Source organism: Periophthalmus magnuspinnatus, chromosome 16 (assembly GCF_009829125.3).
Source record: "Periophthalmus magnuspinnatus isolate fPerMag1 chromosome 16, fPerMag1.2.pri, whole genome shotgun sequence".
NCBI classification, from domain to species: Eukaryota; Metazoa; Chordata; class Actinopteri; order Gobiiformes; family Gobiidae; genus Periophthalmus; species Periophthalmus magnuspinnatus.
The window spans coordinates 21,029,467-21,043,728 of record NC_047141.1 but is presented as its reverse complement, the minus strand read 5'-3'; the positions used below and the strand labels follow the sequence as shown (position 1 = coordinate 21,043,728).

General features: G+C 46.1%; 1 long non-coding RNA gene across 1 annotated transcript in view; it reads left to right on the top strand.

The window, feature by feature from the left end:
* LOC129456972 (uncharacterized) overlaps positions 1–14,262 on the top strand; it is a 76,211-nt gene that overhangs the window by 28,332 nt on the left and 33,617 nt on the right. The gene's annotated exons all lie outside the window — the stretch shown is intronic.

Genomic DNA, 14,262 nt, shown 5'->3' with positions numbered 1-14,262 from the left:
AGCTGATCACTTTAACTGCATGGGTTCTTGAATTTTCGAGCCATTAATCAAGGTGGGATTTGAAGAATCAAGAACCATCACATACAAATATGTTTGTTTTCTTTCTTTCATATATTTTACTGTGGAAACATAAATTCTTGCTTTGGGGAATTTACCCCTGAAAAGAGTTTAAAACCATTTAGATAGAAAGACATTTTATACACGGATCAGGGGATCTGATTTGAAAAAAACAAAATGCCTTTTCTGCTGTTTTGCTACCACAAATTAGATCACTGGGGACAGTGGATTCCTGCAGAGAACAAATGCACATAATGAAATGTGACAAGACAAAGATACAAGACATCCAACGCGACCGCAAGATATTAACCATAACTACAGTCCATACATACCAGCCCATTTACAACATGCAATAGATTTAACACCCTCTAAATTCGGTTGTTTGTTGTGATCAAAGACGCATTTATTGGAGGGGAACATTTGGGGTTTAACTTAATACTGTACTAATAATAATAATTCATTGCACAGTAGTAGTGCATATCTTTTTAGTGACCCTAGATGAGCCTGACAAATTCAGGTTCACTTCTGACTATAGGCAATTTGATAAGAGATTTTTTGATAAAGGATATTTCGTTAGAATCTATGACATTTGGTCATTGTACACATCAACAAACTCCAAGTGTGACTCTTGAAATGTTCTGGTTTGTTTTAATTTTTGTTCAGTTTCCAGTTTTAAGGATGCCAAACTGTCAGGTTCAAATAAATCCACTTACCTTGGCTGTTTTAAAAATGTACAGGAAGAAATAATTTGAGATCCCCACCGCATTCTCCTGTTTTGGTATCTGTGTGTAGTCAAATCCAATTATATGCTGAAATGTTGGAACATTGGTACAGGAAGCGTACCATATTTGAAATCAACATTATTAATTATGATTGAATGTTCTGTACCTTAATGATGCCAGTGTTATTTACATGTCTATCTGCAGTTATTCTTTTATGTCAGCACTAAACTTTCCACATTACACTGACAGTTTGGACGACTTCGTACTGTTATTTCAGTGGAACAAAATCTCATTGCTCTATCTTGACCAGTTTTGTTCACACATTTTCAAGGTTTTTCCTGATGATCTAGTTTTGTAAAATGTGTTTTTTAAAATGTAATTCCAGCAATTTTATACAGAATCAGTCGCTCAAGAAGATCACGATTGTAATTGGTTATTCTGTAATAATAACAGACAGGTTTTGATCAGTCATGATCAAAAACCATTGATCAGTGCATTGGAAATGAATATGAGTTATAGTTATTTTGTGTATGTTATGATAAATTATGTTGCCATGGCCCAAATATCTTGCCTGGCCAGTCAGAACTACATGCTTTTCCTTTATACAAAGACATGTAGTCTGGAGAGTGGTATTATCTCCCAGATTTCTGAAGGGTGTGATTGACAGGTGGACTGGCCAATCAGAAAATCTGATGGTTTGTCTGTACCAAAATAAACTTGGTGGTAAAAAAGAAGAAAAGTTACAAAAATGTCTATAAGGTGTAGGTGGTGATCAGTGGTGAACCTTTAACAAGTGATCCACAATGGGAGTGATATGGTCTGAGAGATCAGATCACTCCCAAAGTGAGAGAGAAGAAATGTAGCTGAAATCCCATAAATAGTGAAGTTTGAATTATAAGGAGCACTATATTCAGCAAGTACATGGTCCTAACACAAATGTCCACCAATGATAAGATGTAATAAGATATAATTTAAAAATAAACCATTTCCTCTCATTGTTTAGACTGTGTTTAATGTGATTGTGCTTTCTTTTGATTTCATGTGCCAGTTAAGCAGGTTGCTATTAGTAAGCACCAGGAAAGAAAAGCCAAACAACTTCATCTAAACGGTAATTGTCCGTCAAATGAGAAGCACTTTTCAGCATCTCATTAGGAGTAGATTTGTCTTGGATCAAGGTTGAACCAACTCAAATGCTTTTGTTTCTGAATATTTCAGATAAACTTCTCTTTGGTCAGGCATGTCAGCCAAAGCTGTTGTGTTGCCAGGCCTTTTACTACTGCGGTTTATCCAAGATTTCTTTAGGAATTTGATTAATATATTTTGGTTTCAACATCACTTAGAGTTCAGACTGAGCAGGCCTGGATTAAACACATTCCTGCACCGATATGCTGGGTTTGAGACCACAAGATGCCTGTCACTACATCTAGAGAATGATCTTTACCACGACTGTAGTTTATAAATGTATTCTGTACTATATACTCGATCTGCCAGATTGTGCTCAAGTTACATCAGAAGAACATGATGGTTCCACATATGGCTACCACTATTATACTACTATTACTACTGCTGCTCCTAAAAGTTGTCCATTTGCTGTTTTCACTTATACTATACTTTCACTACTGCTACCACTACAACATTTTACTTGGATATATATACATTTTCCTCAACAACTATTCCACTTCCTATATGGAAATTGCAGCTAGACAATTTATGTAAAACAGCATTTGGATCATCAACTGTATATATCAGTATTCCAACCATTACATTTCTTTAGCATGAAATTCATTCCATCTTATAGCTGTCATTTAAGCCATTTAATAACTGAATTCTTTCCTTGTACTGCACAGGCGTTTGAAGTTATGAATTGATCCAATGATTACACTTATGCATTTTACTCAACATACCTCAAATTCCTCTTACAGTTTATTGTACTAAATGACGGAAGAAATGCAGTGCTGACTTCACCAGATGAGTGTTATCTCTGAGGAATAAACAAAGAGAAAGCTCTGTCAGTTCTAAGTGATAAGGCGCGAGAGGAGAGAGCAGGAACCATCATCATTGCTCACAACATGGCCCATTCAATCAACAAACTACATACAATAAAGTGTTTGTGCATTTCACTTTACAACCATAAGGAGTGGGATGTTGTAATCATGCATTGCTGGGTTTTAGATGACATCACAACATTATATAGCCTTATTGATTGAAATGGGGGCAAGGAAATGAGTATGTTTATGTGTAGGACATTTTTGAGCAGTATAGTGAGATCATGGACCTATAATCAAACCATGATTAATTTCTTATGAAAATAACATGTAGTCTGGCTGCCAATCACATTTGAGAGCAAACTAATATTTAAAAAAAAAAACCTGAAATCTTTATTTAAAAGCAAATGGTGAAGTGTGAGTGTGGAACAATATCGGTAATATGAATTATTTTTGGTGAGTTCTGGATTTGATGGTGAATTGAATTGTAATTCAGTCCTTGTTTAGTCCGAGTCTTGTCCTGATTTAGTCATTGTTTCTGTATATTCTCTATAACACCATATTGTAATATTAAATAAACTTTTATTTTTGTGATGGGAATTGCAGTCTATTTCACAATTTTTTTTTGTCTTTGACCATCAAATCATTGTGGTATTGAAATGGGTATTGAATATAGAAATCAAATTTGAAATGTTTTTGCTTGACACTAACTACATAAAGGAATCTTACATCGACCATAAAACATAAGCAAAGCAGAAGGTAAATACAATTGGAAAGCAGAATAAATGGAGCATGAAGCCCTAGCACCTTTCCCACCATACGTCGTACGTCAATCAGTGTGGCTCCATTTGTCTGTCTGTCTGAGCTCTGGAAAAATACTCGCACTCTGAGGGGCAGAAGCTACTCGTGTTTAACCACAACATGATGCTGCAAGAATCAGTGCATGCCTCGGATTCTTACAAACACTGGTGTGAAAGTTTGGGTGAGGACAGAGATGAGATCAAAAAAACAAATGTGGAAAAGATCAAGGAGGAAGTGGGATCTTTGAAGGTTCATGTACACAAAAGTAAAGGTGTATGTTATACACTGCCTGGCCAAAAAAAAAGTCACCACCTGGATTTAACTAAGCAAATAGGATGGGGTTACTGCAGTTGGTGAGGTCTAGGTTCAGCAATAGTCTGTGCTTAAAGTATGAGTTCAGCTGACACCTGAATATACTGAATGACCAGGTTATTTCATCAATAAATTTTTTCTTCCCTGATGGCACGGGCATATTCCAAGATGACAACGTGTCGTAACGGTGCGGATAGGACCAAAGGATGCAGACCAGAGCAGTTTTAACAGTGTTTATTTACAGCGGTGAAAATGCAGTCTTTAAACAGGTCACAAGAGCAGGTACAGGAACCGGGGAGCGGGAGACGGGTCAGGCGGGTGCGGTGCAGGTAGAGGCGGGCAGGACAGGACCAGGACGGGGATAGAAGCAGGTGCGGTACCAGGGCAGGCGGATCAGACGAAGACCAGAGCGGGGAGCGGGTGACAAACCAGAGACCAGGACCGGACAGGAGACGAGACGAGCAGGAGACGAGACGAGCAGGAGACGAGACGAGCAGGAGACGAGACGAGCAGGAGACAAGACGAGCTGGAAGCGATACCGGGACTGGAACGTGGCGGCAGGAGCTGGGCGAGTAGAGGCAGGAATCTGGAGGGTGCATAAATCCAAATGAGCATTTGCCGGAAAGTACCATATAACAAAGCTTAGCAAGAAACATTCACGTTTTACACGCGGACGGTCTGGCACCGAGTGTAGACTGCCAAGCCTTCTTGTACTCAGCAGCAGGTGGTGGTGATTAGGCTGATGCACCCCAGGTGTGCACGGGAGGAGTCAGGCACTCCACCCAGCTCCAGACACACAGGTAGGGGAGGGGGAGAGAGCACGGGAGGACAGGGAAACTGACATCATGACAGTACCCCCCCCCTAAGGTCCACCTCCTGGTGGACCCCCAGGCTTGTCAGGATGAGCGCGGTGGAAGTCTCTCACCATGTCGGGGTCCAGAATGCGTGCCCTGGGCACCCAGGATCGCTCCTCCGGACCGTAACCCTCCCAATCGACGAGGTACTGGAGGCCCCTACCACGGCGACGAACGTCAATCAGGCGGCGGACGGTGAACGCCGGGTGGCCGTCAATGACTCGGGCGGGCGGTGGGGGATCGGCCGGAGGGCACAGGTCGCTGGTCCGGACTGGTTTAACCTGGGAGACGTGAAAGGTCGGATGAATCCGGAGAGACGGGGGTAACTGGAGGCGCACCGCCGATGGATTTATGATCCTCATGATCTTAAACGGTCCCAGGAATCGGGGGGACAGCTTACGGGAGTCCGTCTTCAGCGGGACCGTCTTGGCGGAGAGCCAAACCATCTGGCCAGGTTGGTATACGGGCGCCGGGACACGGTGGCGATCGGCCGTCGCCTTAGTGCGCGCTCCAGCCCGAAGAAGGGCCGCCCTGGCCTTCTTCCAGATCCGGCGACAGCGCTGGAGATGGCGCTGAACAGACGGGACGGCGAGGTCCCTCTCCTCCGTGGGAAAGAGAGGGGGTTGATATCCCAGCGATGCCTCGAAGGGGGACATACCAGTGGCGGAACTCACGAGGGAGTTGTGAGCATACTCTATCCAGGGCAGGTGAGTACTCCAGGTCGCGGGGTTGGCGGAGGCTGTGCACCGTAGGGCCGACTCCAGGTCTTGGTTGGCCCGCTCCGTCTGCCCATTAGATTGTGGATGGAACCCGGACGTGAGGCTAACCGTGGCCCCCAAACCGTCGCAGAAAGACCGCCATACCTGAGAGGTGAATTGGGTCCCTCTGTCGGACACGATGTCCACCGGGATGCCGTGGAGTCGGAAGACATGACTGGTCAGCTGGTCGGCAGTTTCTTTGGCTGTGGGGAGCTTAGGCAGGGCAACGAAATGGGCGGCCTTGGAGAAGCGGTCCACAATGGTGAGAACCACCGTGTTCCCCTGGGAAGGGGGAAGGCCCGTCACGAAGTCCAAGGCGATGTGGGACCAAGGGCGACGAGGAACTGGGAGAGGATGCAAGAGACCAGAAGGGGGTGAGTGGGAGGCCTTGGCCCGAGCACATACCTGGCAGGCGGCGACATAAGCCCGGGTGTCTGTGTCCATCGTGGGCCACCAGAAGCGTCTCCTGAGGAGGGAGAGAGAGCGACCGGCACCAGGATGGCAGGCGAAACGGGAGGCATGGACCCACTGGAGCACCTGAGACCGGACAGAATCGGGAACAAACAGTTTACCTGGAGGGCCGTTACCTGGGTCGGGGTCGTTGGTCTGGGCCTCTCGGACGGTGTCCTCGATATCCCAATGGACCGCGGCCACCACACACGAGGAGGGAATAATTGTTTCTGCGGTGACCGGGCTATCCTCCAGGGCGAACTGGCGGGAGAGGGCATCGGGTTTGACGTTCCGAGATCCGGGGCGGTAGGTGAGGAGAAAGTTGAAGCGGCTGAAGAAGAGGGACCAACGAGCTTGACGGGGATTGAGGCGCCTGGCGGACTGGATGTACTCCAAGTTTTTATGGTCGGTCCAGACGATGAATGGTTGCTCCGCCCCTTCGAGCCAGTGGCGCCACTCCTCCAAGGCCAGCTTTACGGCAAGGAGCTCCCGATCCCCCACGTCATAATTGACCTCGGCCGAGGACAATCGCCGGGAAAAGAAGGCGCAGGGACAGAGGCGGTTGTGGGGGTCGAACCTCTGCGAAAGCACGGCCCCCACTCCCGAGTCGGAGGCGTCGACCTCCACGATGAATTGCCGTGAAGGGTCGGGCTGGTGCAGGATGGGAGCGGAGGTAAATAGTCTCTTAAGCTTCTCGAAGGCTGTCTGCGCCTCAGGAGACCAGGCAAACGGCAAAGCAGGAGAGGTGAGTTTAGTTAAGGGCGAGATAACCCTACTAAAATCCCGGATGAAACGTCTATAAAAATTGGCAAAGCCGATAAATCTCTGGAGCTGTCTCCGGCTGGTAGGAACGGGCCACTCAGTGACAGCCTGGATCTTTTCAGGGTCAGCTCTTACTTGGCCCCGCCCCACAATGAAGCCCAAAAAGCTGACCTCCTCTGCGTGAAACTCGCATTTCTCAGCTTTCACGAACAGTTTATTCTCGAGGAGGCGCTGGAGAACCTGGCGAACGTGCTGATGATGCTCCTGGGGGGACCGCGAGAAAATCAAGATGTCATCCAAGTAAACAAAGACGAATCGGTTAAGGAAATCACGGAGCACATCGTTGATGAGGGCTTGGAATACGGCAGGGGCGTTGGTGAGACCGAAGGGCATAACCAAGTATTCGAAATGTCCCAGGGGTGTCTTGAAGGCCGTCTTCCATTCGTCTCCCTCCCTGATGCGCACCAGGTGGTACGCATTCCGCAAATCCAACTTTGAGAAGATGGTCGCACCGTGGAGGGGCGTAAATGCCGAGTCCAGTAAGGGAAGCGGGTATTTATTCTTTACAGTTATATTGTTCAGACCCCGGTAATCAATGCAAGGCCGCAGGGATTTGTCCTTCTTAGCCACAAAGAAGAACCCCGCTCCCACGGGTGAAGTGGACGGGCGGATGATTCCGGCAGCCAGGGACCCACGGATATAGTCCTCCATTGACTCGCGTTCAGGTTTAGACAGGTTATATAGCCTGCTAGATGGTAGTGGGGCACCCGGCAGGAGGTCAATGGCGCAGTCATATGGACGGTGGGGCGGTAAAGAGAGGGCCTTGCTCTTGCTAAAAACCTCCCCCAGGTCGTGATATTCAGCAGGCACCGAGGACAGATTGGGGGTGTCTGGGGACGGATCAGCGACAGGAACGGACCTCCCGGCCGGAGGGAGGGCGGACCGAAGGCACTTGGCGTGGCAATCGGGACTCCAGCCCGAAACTCCGCCCCTGGCCCAATCGAAAACAGGGTTGTGGGCGCGTAGCCAGGGGTAACCAAGGACCAGAGGAGAAGCGGAGGAGGACAGGACATGAAACTGACGGTTCTCTTGGTGGTTGCCGGACAGAATCACGGTGACAGGTTCTGTGATGTGAGTGATGTGCCCCAGAAAACGTCCATTGAGCCCCTGGGCATTTAAGGGGCGTTCGAGGGGCTCCAGGTAGACCCCGAGCTGCTCCGCGACTTGGGCATCAATAAAGTCCCTCTCAGCCCCGGAGTCGATAAGGGCGGAAACGCATAAGGTCTCTGTGCGAACGCACAGGGTGGCGCTGAGCCGCAGTCTATTAGAAGAGTCCAGGATGTGTTGCTCGCCCACCAGTACTCCCAGTGCTACTGGTGGGCCCCCCCTTTTGGCCGAACTGGGCAAGTGACCACATAATGTCCGCGCTCACCGCAGTAGAGGCAAGCCCCGGCCAGACGACGCCTCCGTTGACGCTCCTCGGCCGACACAAGGGTCCTGTCGAGTTGCATGGGCTCATCCGGCGGGGGCGGGGCAGCGCGTGGCTCCGGCGGGACCGGTGACCGGCGTCTCTCTCGGCGACGAGCCCGTAGGCGGTTGTCTATACGGTGAGTGAGGGAGATGAGGGTCCGCAGGTCGGGGGGTTCGTCCCGGGAAACCAATTCATCTTTCAAAGTCTCGTTCAGGCCCCGCACAAACACAGCCCGCAGCGCGCTGTCCGTCCAGTCCAGCTCCGCCGCATGTGTCCAGAATTCAATGGAATAATCCGCTACCGTCCTGGAGCCCTGGCTGAGAGTCAATAACCGGGAGGCAGCATTGTCCTGGTAGTGCGGGTGGTCAAACACCAGCTTAAACGTGGACACAAATTCATTAAAATCCAGGCTATCCACAGACGTCTTCATTAGGCGCGCCTCTGCCCACTGGAGAGCTCTGCCCCGGAGTAATCCACATATATATCGGATCTTGGTGGCCCCCGAGCTGAAACGAGAAGGGCATTGCTGGAACATGAACTCGCACTGGAACAGGAATCCGCGACAGAGGTGAGGTTGTCCAGCATACGGCTCCGGATCCGTGCCTCTCGGCTCCGGGAGGCGTGGCGGCGCTCCGGCTGCAGCAGGCGGGGTGACGAGGAGCGCGGCCACCTGGTGGTTAAGCTGTGCCACCTGCTGGGACAATGTCTGATTTAGCTCCAATAGAGTCCGAATGGATTGTTCATGCTGACCCAGCACCGCCTCGGGGTGAGAGTGCGTGAGGCGGCGCGTCTGGTCCGGATCTGAGCCTGCTTGGTCCATAGTGGCCAGACCGTTCTGTCGTAACGGTGCGGATAGGACCAAAGGATGCAGACCAGAGCAGTTTTAACAGTGTTTATTTACAGCGGTGAAAATGCAGTCTTTAAACAGGTCACAAGAGCAGGTACAGGAACCGGGGAGCGGGAGACGGGTCAGGCGGGTGCGGTGCAGGTAGAGGCGGGCAGGACAGGACCAGGACGGGGATAGAAGCAGGTGCGGTACCAGGGCAGGCGGATCAGACGAAGACCAGAGCGGGGAGCGGGTGACAAACCAGAGACCAGGACCGGACAGGAGACGAGACGAGCAGGAGACGAGACGAGCAGGAGACGAGACGAGCAGGAGACGAGACGAGCAGGAGACAAGACGAGCTGGAAGCGATACCGGGACTGGAACGTGGCGGCAGGAGCTGGGCGAGTAGAGGCAGGAATCTGGAGGGTGCATAAATCCAAATGAGCATTTGCCGGAAAGTACCATATAACAAAGCTTAGCAAGAAACATTCACGTTTTACACGCGGACGGTCTGGCACCGAGTGTAGACTGCCAAGCCTTCTTGTACTCAGCAGCAGGTGGTGGTGATTAGGCTGATGCACCCCAGGTGTGCACGGGAGGAGTCAGGCACTCCACCCAGCTCCAGACACACAGGTAGGGGAGGGGGAGAGAGCACGGGAGGACAGGGAAACTGACATCATGACACAACGCCAGAATTCATTGGGCTCAAATTGTGAAAGAGTGGTTCAGGAGCATGAGACATCATTTTTACACATGGATTGGCTACCACAGAGTCCAGACCTTAACCCCATTGAGAATCTTTGGGATGTGCTGGAGAAGGCTTTGTGCAGCGGTCAGATCTTGGTGAAAAATTAATGCAACACTGGATGGAAATAAATCTTGTGACACTGCAGAAGCTTATCAAAACAATGCCACAGTGAATGCGTGCAGTAATCAAAACTAAAGGCGGTCCAATGAAATATTAGAGTGTGTAACCTTTTTTTTTTGGTGGTGACTTTTCTTTTTTTGGCCATGAGGTACATGCTGTGTGCTAGACTTTATTTTGACAGTTATTCATTAAAAACGTTTCTAGGGTCAATTTTTATTTTTTTTCTAGAAATTATTTGAGTCTGTTTTGGAGATGTTATAACAGTCAAGACAAAGCTCTGAAGAGATAAGAATATTTTGCTGGTCCAAAGATTGTTTTTTTATGTTCTCTCAAACACAAAGTTTGGGAAAATCCACAGTTAGAGGATGTCGTGATTTTAATTTAATATGTTGTGTTCAAGTTCTATAATTTGTGTCATCATTTCAGATGGAGGACATAGGCCTATAACTCTATGGGAGATTAACAGGTTTTTAAAGAAATATCAAAACATAAGATCCACAAATATAGAACCTTATCAATATTTGTCAAGAGATTGGATTCACAGACATGCCATACTAATTTTATGCTTTATATTTCAGCTGACAGCAATCACGTGTTTGGGGTTGAAAATGGATGGTAGAATGGTTCTATGATATGGGTTTTCTTCTCAATTTTCAGTTGAACTAATGAAAAGAGATACTTAAAGTTGTCAAAATAACATCTTCTTTTTCCATGACTCAACTTTCCATAAAACATCAGTTGAACTATAAGGCCTCCATCTGCAGCGGTGGGTACATTTAATATGGGTTATGTACAGTAGCAGTGGCAGTTGTTGAAAATGACAGTGTTGAAGACCGGAGATTAGTGTCTTGGTGAGAGAGTCTTATGTCGTCTGATGTCCCTCAATCTGTTCCAGAGATGTTTCCACTGGGAGGAAATCCTATCCGTCTGGCTTTAACTAACTGTGCAATGTCAGAGCGGCTGTAATGTTTTCTACTCACGACTCCAGCCACTGCAGTCGTTCTCCTTTGGGACTATAGGCCTGTCACATTCTTGTCTTAATCCATGAGGTGCTGTAGAATCAAACCATTATGATTTTTTTTTTTCCTTTTTGTTGATCTATAAACAAAAACTAAAAGCAGATGTAGTGGTTTGAGTGATGCAAAGCTGTTGAAACCAAGCAGTGGATGTGATGTCCCATGGGCCTTGTTAGCTTACATTTGGCCAAAGTCGGATACCCCAGTCTACCCCAGGGCAGCTGTGGCTACAGATGTAGCTGTGTGGTATGAATGATCAGTGCCTGCCTCGTATTGCATTTTGAGCATTATATAAACTCAGGGCATTAGATACTGCTCTCACTGCAGATTTTAATATGTGTTTTTAAAACATGAAAGAGTGGCTACCGTACTGTCACTCGCATTTGAAAAATTTACCAAACTTGATATGTATGTGTATAAACTAAAGCAAATATTGCAAGTGGACAATGTTGTATAATCCCCTGTTTTGTAATTTAAAAATCTGACTCAGTATTGTATTGTTTGGTATTGTTGACACACACTGGTACAGGTTTCCTGAGTCACTGACCAATGAAATATAATCATTTACAAAAGTGTTGCCACTGCAGCCCACTGTTTTCTTACTGAGCAATAAAAAACTGACAGCAAGTCAACCATGACCTATATATCCTTTCCTGAACGAACAAGGTCTTTTATAATAGATTTACTTACTGTTTGGATGGGTAGCCTGACCAGTCGAACTATAAGCGATTCCTATACTTTACAGAGACGACTTCTCTTCCTGAGGTATGATGGCCAGGCAGATGCACTATTCAGAGAACACATGGTCCAAAAGATAAACCCATTGCAACCTAACAGTAGAATATTTATATGGTGTACATCAGTCTGACTCGAGTATTTCTGGTGATCAGTAGCGCAGAAAAGACACTGGGGAAATCTCTAGAAAGCCTTCTATGGCAATGCATTATTCTCCAACTACCATCTCAGTTTCAGATGACCTCAGAGCATTGCAAACACTTGCCATTACGACATTGAAAACTAGATATAACTTTGCATTGTTTTTCTATTTTTCATCAAGACAGGCCCTAGAGTTTGGATTCCTTACTTATTATGATCTGTCATCGTAAAGGTTAATTACTTATTGTCATGAGTTGTTTCCACGTCCTCACCATATTGTTTCACATTGTAAAAAAAAAAAAAAAAGTGGTTTCTATCTAACTAGCCACTCTGATTTCTTTTTAATCTTGATACTTTTTTAAAATAATTACTTACATACTCAAGCTCAATGCTTGAAAAAAAATAAATAATTAAGAATAAAACTATACAACAAAGGTTTTAGGTCAAATAAAGTAGTCCTGTAACTGCGGCTGTGGAATGGATCAGATTTATAGAAGTTAAAAAAGCACTCCTGTATTACAGAATATTTCAATGTCAAGACAAGGGGACATCAGCTGTATCGTGTAAAGCTTTGCTAACAATAAACCCACTGTTGAATCTCACTTTGAATAAGAGGCTGTTCTTTCTCTCACTCCCACAGTTTGTGTCCAAATATACTGTGCTCTGTCATCACCTCCTCTACTACTGCATAAACCCTGCTTAATTAGAGCAAAATCACCACCACTGGCAGGAATTTTCACTGACCAAAAATGCTAAAACATGGAAAACTTGCCTCTCTTTCACAACGGAAAGCTATTCAAATTCCCTCTTTGTTTTATTGTGGTTTACAGGCAGTTTGTTGTTTGTGAGTAAATGAAGTCTGGTAAGTTGATAGCTAAATTTAAAATAACTAAACTCTAAATACTTTTATATGAAGGAATTTAGAGCATATTTTAATTTCCCAACCATACAATGCCACATATAATGGTATCAACGTGTGAGAAAACAGTTTGATGTTCAATTTACATGGCACAGTGACAATGCGTGCATGAATGATTAAAACATTAACTGTTAAAAAAGACCTGCATCTGTGACTTTAAAAAATGAAACAAAAGAGAGATAAATGGTCAATTCATTACAATAATAAATTGAGTGAAATATGTCCAAATTGTCCTAACTAAAGAAAATGATCAATGACTGGTGATGAACTATAACGGGCAGAGCAACATTTGGAATAAGCACCATAAAGCCTCATGAGCTTTTCCCCTTAATTAAATACCTTAATTTGACCTTAATGCTATACCCACATTTCTGCTTCCTCCCTTTACTGTTTCAAAGCTGGAAAATTCTTTGCTGTTGTTTTTAAATGATCTATAGCCATTTTGTATTCTCTGTCTCATATGTGGTGGAAGAATGTCTTGACATGCCTGATAGCATGATTTTCAGTCAGATTCACAGAGTTTCAGTCAGGTTTCTCTGAGGTCATACATGAAGGTGGTTGTGAGGTGAAGGTACAGAGAAAAATACTTCAGTGAGTGTTTTAAAATCACAGTAGTAAGGATAATAAAACTTACTACTGTGATTTTAAAAATCAGTACTCAAGATACTCATAGTGGAGTTGTTGTTCCTCTTCATCAAGTGTAGCCAGCTGAAATACACTACATTACACCTGGTAATCCAGTACTCTGCATTTTTGTCATAGAAAACTTCAGTTGTGATTACATAGGGTAGTATTCTAAGTGTTGACTGTTGAGGGGCATGGTTCTATCCATTTACCATATCATCACTCCCTGGTCCATTGGGCGGCCATTTGCTTGTTTTGTTTTTTTTCTCCCTGTGTGTCTGACTGCCTCACTTTTTCCGTCTGTCTGTCTGCTGGGGCAGGCCTCAGCACCTTGTTCAGAGCTAATCTGTCTGTCTGTCAGTGCCTGGTAATTGGAGCTGTTTAGGGGGTCATCGGCCCCAGGTGGGCGGGCTGGGGAGTGTGTCTGTGCGGGATGGGGGTGTGTGTGTGTTCCCAAGTGAGACAGGAATGTGTGTCCCAGGAACCGCTGCTTCCCACGGCTGTGCCACCCTGGACAGGCGCATACTGGAGGACACACGTCATACTGACCTATGGTGCAGGTGCACTGCAAACAACATAATACACATAGCAAAAAGTTGGGAAATTTTGTACATGCTGTTAAATTATTCATTGATTTAATATTACTTCTTAGCTATAACTAGACTGACAAAAAGCCTGGGAATACCAATCTCCCTGCCATACCACCCTGGGAATACCAATCTCCCTGCAGTGTTGGGCCTGGTTGGTACTTGGATGGGCAACTGGGTGCCGCAGTGGGACAGCAGTGACTGTCGCAAGACACTTCACCGACCATAGTATGAATGTAATGTGTGAATGAGTGGTGGTAGTCAGAGGGGCAGATGGCATAGATTGACAGCCTTGCCCATCAGTCCATGAGTCCACCCCAGGGCAGCAGTGGCTACTGTAGTGGCTTACCACCATTGAGCATGGAGCAAATGAA